This window comes from Mastomys coucha, unplaced genomic scaffold (genome assembly GCF_008632895.1).
Source record: "Mastomys coucha isolate ucsf_1 unplaced genomic scaffold, UCSF_Mcou_1 pScaffold22, whole genome shotgun sequence".
NCBI lineage: Eukaryota > Metazoa > Chordata > Mammalia > Rodentia > Muridae > Mastomys > Mastomys coucha.
In genome coordinates, this window is record NW_022196905.1 from 147,641,655 (window position 1) to 147,648,022 (window position 6,368).

A 6,368-nucleotide genomic window follows, 5' to 3' on the forward strand; every position below is an offset into this window, starting at 1 on the left:
GGACCTCAAGTTCCCGTTCGTGGAGCTCCCACGAGATGAAGTGAAGCTGTGGGCCGGCTTCCTTCAACTACCTGTTGTGTTTGCTTTGATTTTTTAAATGAATATGAGAATTTTGCCTGTATGCATGAATATGCACATCATGTATGCCTGGTCCCCATAGTAGTCAGAAGATGCCTTCAGAATTCCTGAACTTGGAGTAATCGATAGTTGTGAAGCCCCCATGTAACTACTGGCAATTGAGCCCAATTATTTGCAAAACCAGCAGGAGCTCTCCAGTGCTGAGTTATCTCCTGTCCTATGTAGGATCAACATTTACATTGCCAATATTCATCTGTCCATTTGTATCTGTTTAAAGATGCATCCCCTTTTAGTAAGATCTCCTTACTGTTACAGATTAAACTGGGACATTTCAGGATTCTGGAAGATGAATAGAGAATTGGAGTGAATTTGTAATTCTTTGTAGGAACTCAAGTAAAAACCTCTGAGTCCTTTCTATCTTTCTTGTTTGATTGATCTTTACAGGGGAGACAGAGTCTTAATATGTCCTGGATGTCCTGGATAGGCCAGGGATATACCTGCATCTGCCTCCTGAGTGCTGGGATTAAAGGCATGAACTAATATGCTCAGCTTGCCCATCATTTTTTGTAGTTAGTAATTGTTCATACAATTTTTCTGATGTGTGCTCAGTACTGCTTGCCTCTCTGTCTCTGTCTCTGTCTCTCTGTCTCTCTGTCTCTCTGTCTCTCTCTCTCTCTCTGTCTCTCTCTCTCTCTCTCTCTCTCTCTCTCTCTCTCTCTCTCTGTTAATTAGCATTTTCTTGCAAGGCTTTATCCTATTCAAAGAGCAAAGAAATGAAAGAAGTGAACCTTACTACTCAGTTTCTTTCTAAGATGACTTGGTATATACATTAGAACTTGTTGGTCATGAAATAAGTGGGGGAAGTGCCAGAGTTATACAAATATATTATCAATGAAGCATACATTTACAGTGATGTTGGTATCATGGTTTCTGCTTTACACATAAGTGGAATATTTTAGGATGCATTGACCTATGATGATGTGCATGTGAACTTCACTCGGAGAAGAATGGGTGTTGTTGAGTCCTCCACAGAAGACTCTACAAAGATGTGATGCTGGAGACCTACAGGAACCTCAATGCTGTAGGTAAGACTGTGAATTTTCTTTCACTTTTTAAAATAAGGGAACAACTGTTTCTTAGTTATTGATGTTTTTCTATAATTTCAATTGAGAATGAGGAAGAATGAAGTGACTAAATCAGGTTTACTAAAGATAGTAACTTAAATTTGCCTAATTTCCAATAGTATAACATACATTTTCTGGTACTATATTTTAGGCTACAATTGGGAAGACCATAATATTGAAGAACATTGTCAAAGTTCCAGAAGACATGGAAGGTAATTTTCATGTGCAATTTAGTATGAATATGCCTCTGAAAAAATGTTAATGTAACTTAGAACTTTTAAAGAAAAGCAACAACATAAAAAAAAAGTACTGCTTTAAGTATATTAATTATTAAATTCTCACAAATCCATGTACCTCAATATCAGATGTCTGATTTGTGTTTTCAAGGCATTTCTCTAAAAGAGAAGACAAGGAAACAATGCCTTAACAGATATTATCATTTGAATTATAGCCACATTACAGCTTCTCTGTAGAATCTAGTCTCATAGCACTCACATATTGCCAAAGATATATATTAGGTGATAAGTATATGTTTCTAATAAGCAAATATTCCATAGTAAAGCTGATTACTCTTATAGTAACTTTGCTAAGTTTAAGTGAGAAGGCAGTTTATGAGAGTCTAGAATGTTGTTGAGTAGTAAATTTCATTCCTATACCACATGTCTATGATGAACAAACAGCCAAAGTACGTGAATGCAATGTGGAAGTCCTTCATTTGTTACTCTATTGTTAATAGGTATGTCTGGTGTCACAGTGGATACAAGCCATGTGAACATAGGGATATTGAAATAAGCAATGTACCTCTCTCTCTCCTAGAAAAATTAAAATATATATAATAGTCCACATTTGAGCAAACTTTCTCAGTGTGATACAAGTTTATAATTAGTTGGTTTTCCAACTTCAGTGGGAATATATCCATAAACTCACACTGTAGAAAATCCCTATGAGTACTCATATTGTGGAAATTCTTTTCTATTTGTCCTGGTTTACTTTGCCAATGTAGTATGAAAATATATTATATTTCACAATATAGGAAATTTTATGAATGTACTCAGTGTGGTAAAGCTCTGAGCTCTTCCACTTTTCTTCAAATTTGTGAAAAATCTCATATAGAAAAAGGATGTTACAAATGTGAGCCATTACAGATATGCACATCATTGTCATCTCCAAGTACATAAAAGAACACATACTAACGAGAAGCCCTATGAATGTAATCAATGTGGCAAAGCCTTTGTATGTCGTTGTCGTCTCCAAGTACATAAAATAATACATACTGGAGAGAAACCTTACAAATGTAATGAATGTGGTAAAGCCTTTGTACGTCAGAATGATCTTAAAAGACATAAACGAATTCATACTGGAGTGAAACCTTATGAATGTAAGCAATGTTATAAATCCTTTGCCACTCATGGTCAACTTCGAAACATGAAAGAATTCATACTGGAGAGAAACCTTACAAATGTAATGAATGTTGTAAAACTTTTGCAGGACACAGTTATCTCAAAATGCATAAAATAACACATACTGGAGAGAAACATTACAAATGTAATCAGTGTGGTAAAGCCTTTGCATATCATAATTGTCTCCAAGTACATAAAAGAACGCATACTGGAGAGAAACCCTATGAATGTAATCAATGTGGCAAAGCCTTTGCTTATCAAAATTCTTTCCAAGTACATAAAAGAATACATACTGGAGAGAAACCATATGAATGTAAGCAATGTAGTAAATCCTTTGCTTCCCATGATCAACTTCAAAAACATGAAAGAATTCATACTGGAGAGAAACCATACAAATGCAATGAATGTGGTAAAGCCTTTGCATACCATCGTAATCTTCGAATGCATAAAATAACACATACTGGAGAGAAACCTTACAAATGTAATCAGTGTGATAAGGCCTTTGCATATCATAATTATCTCCAAGTATATAAAATAATGCATACTGGAGAGAAGCCCTATGAATGTAATCAGTGTGGCAAAGCCTTTGCTTATCAAAGTTCATTCTATGTACATAAAAAAATACATAGTGGAGCGATACCCTTTGAACATAAGCTATGTAATAAATCCTTTGCCTCTCATGATCAACTTCAAAAACATGAAAAAGTCATACTGGAGAGAAACCTTACACATGTAATGAATGTTTAAAGCCTTTGCATGATACAGTGATCTCAAAATGCATAAAATAAAACATGCTGGAGAGAACCCTATGAATGTGCAATATAGTAAATCCTTTGCCTCTCATGGTCAGGTTCAAAAACGTGAAAGAATTCATACTGGAGTGAAACCTTGCAAATGTAGACAATACATTAATGCCTATTCCCAATCAAGTTACTTCCAACTACATAAAAACACATATTAAAGGGTAACCCTATGAATATAATCAAAGTAGTGTAGCTCTGAAAGGTGTTGTGGTTTAAATGTACTTGGCCCATGGCAAGTGGCAGTATTAGGAAGTGTGGCCATTCTGGAGTAGATGTGGCATTTGAGAAAGTATGTCACTGTATAGTTAGACTCTGAGATCATATGCTTAAGCTCTATCCACGGCAGAAGAGTCGTCTTGTAGCCCGCGTGGTCCTCTCGCCAGGAAGAAGACACGCGGACACTAGGTTCCTTCTGCAGCAACTGTTTATTTGTCTCCATCCATAGTGAAAAAAGGGGTCGAACCCAAAATCCGCACTGCTTATATACACCACAGTGCGTGTATCTGCCCACAGCGTGGTGTGTCTGCTCATGATTGGCTGTTCGCTCATTACCCTACGTAACGCCCCTGGATGGGCTGTGACATGGCGTCCTTTCACTCTACACACATGCGCCAATAGTTGTCTACGCACATGCGCAAACAGTTGCCCACTAGGAGTTAACAGTGGAAGTAGGCGCCATCTTGCCATGGCGAATGCCTCTCAAGATTCACGGCTCCCAACATCGTCTGGCTGCCTTCTGATCAAAATGTAGAAATCTTGTCTCCTCCACATCATGTCTGCTTGGACACTGCCATTTTTCAGCCTTGATGATATTAGACTGAACTTCTGAATCTGTACACTACCCCCAATTTCATGTCCTTTATAAGAGTTGCCTTGGTCATAGTATCTTTTCGCAGCAATAAAAACCAAGTTAAGACAAAAACCACCAAAGATACCACACTGGAGAGAAACTGACAAGCAGATAGTTCTCTGTTTGATAACAGAAATAACATGTTTTAAATAGTCTCTTCTACGTTCTCTTCTCTCCTTCTATTTTTCCTCATCTATCTCCTTTTCCTTTCCATTTCTTTTTTCCCCCATGAGGAAGTGATACATTAAGATAGAATGTCACATGTAGTCTAGAGTATTCTTGGATTGAAAATCCTCCCACCTCTACCTCTTGAAGACTGAGATTATAAGTGTGTATATCATGCCCAGATTTTTCAAGCAAAAATCCATGGATGTGGAACCCTGACCTACAAATTAACTGTCTAATCCTTGTGAAGTTACTAAGGTGATAACAATACTGAGGAGTAAACACAGAGAGTACAGTCATGCCTCTAGTTCTCTTAGCTCCTGGAAGCCCACTACTATAGGGATATGGAGTAAGCATAGGCATTAGTTATAAAGCAACCTGTTTGACTTGAGAAAATAACAGGCACCAAAATGACCAAGAGGGACTAGAGATCAAAGTACTGTAAAGGCCTTCTCAAGCCAGACAAGGATGACAGTAGATGCTCTTAAAAGATTCAATGACCCTTGGCCAGAGAGGACCAACCCCATTGTATGAGGAGGTGTAAGAAGGGGTTCCAAGGTGCTTCTCTCCAGCTTCAGATAGTGTTTATTTTATTTAAATACTAGTGTTTATTTAAACCCAGACACATTGGATACAGTAGAGATGAGTATCGTTAAGATTCACATGGCAGTCTTTCTAGACCATGATCCATGTTCAAAGAGCATCAGAACATGGGATCTGCTGCTGATGCATTGAAACAATTCCAGAAAGATCACTGTTATGTGACTATTAGTTTTTGAAATGTTTAATTCCAAGCTTCTTCAGAAATTGGAAGCTTCATAGGAAGAACACGTAATGTTCAGAGTGCCTTTGGCTGTGTTAGTGATGGGCAGGGAATGAAAAGTCTTGTGGGTTATGCTTAAAGCTTTCCTTCTTGTGTTCTCCATCATACAAAGCATGAACTATGTTGGTCTCTGAGGTCTTGCACTGTTTCAAATTGGTAATGTTACCTTATGAGCAGGTAATGAAATCTAGTCTTTGCTGTGCATGCAGAGATCATGATTTCCTAATAATTGAATATGTTTTCTTAGAATCAACAATGTGTTGAATATGTATAACATCTAAACTGATTTACAGTGTAAAGAGGATGTGTCTGGGTTCTGTGCTCTTACTACACAATTCTACATGCACTGAGTGAAGATTAACTCCACTACATTGTTATGACTGCAAAGTATTACTTATTGACCATCTAACCCCCAGCAAGCACATTATACAGTGAAATGACCTTTTCAATGTGTTATTTCCTGAAATTTTGCACTAGCAAAAATTAAATTAAAAAATATAATTTCAAGCCAGCCCCTCAACACCCAGAGGAAGCTCCGTTCCCAGGCCCTCTACCTGCCCAGAATCAGAGGTGAAGAGGACCCAACATCTGTCCCAACATTGGAAGTAATTGGGACCAGCGGGACCAGGCACACAGAACTCCACCAGCCCGGTGGATCTGGATCCTTCTGGTCTCTCTTGGCTGGTGTCTTGTTCAGACCTTGGGCGCAAGCCCCGCAGGCAGTCCCACAACACCCAGAGGAGGCCCCACTCCCAAGTGCTCTAACAGGCACAGAATCACAGAATCACAGGATCACAGAGACAGCTTGACTCTGAGGAGTTCTGATATAACCAGGATCACAGGAAGGACAGGCTCCAGTCAAATTTAGCAAGGGCAGGTAGCACTAGAGTTAACCAGATGGCCAGGGGCAAGCATAAGAAAATAAACAACACAAACCAAGGTCGCTTGGCATCATCAGAACCCAATTCTCTCACCATAGCACGTCCTGGACACACCATCACACCAGAAAAGCAAGATTCAGATATAAAATCACTTCTCATGGTGATGATACAGGATAATTAAGAAAGACATAAATAGCACCCTCAAAGAAATACGGGAGAACACAGGTAAACAGCTAGAAGCCCT

The 6,368-nt window shown here is 38.5% G+C and overlaps 1 protein-coding gene and 1 pseudogene across 1 annotated transcript in view; both read left to right on the forward strand.

The window, feature by feature from the left end:
- The window catches only part of LOC116068856 (zinc finger protein 431-like), a 193,800-nt gene that overhangs the window by 16,136 nt on the left and 171,296 nt on the right, over window positions 1-6,368 (forward strand). The window lies entirely within an intron of this gene.
- LOC116104726 overlaps window positions 1,871-6,368 on the forward strand; it is a 20,808-nt pseudogene continuing 16,310 nt past the window's right edge.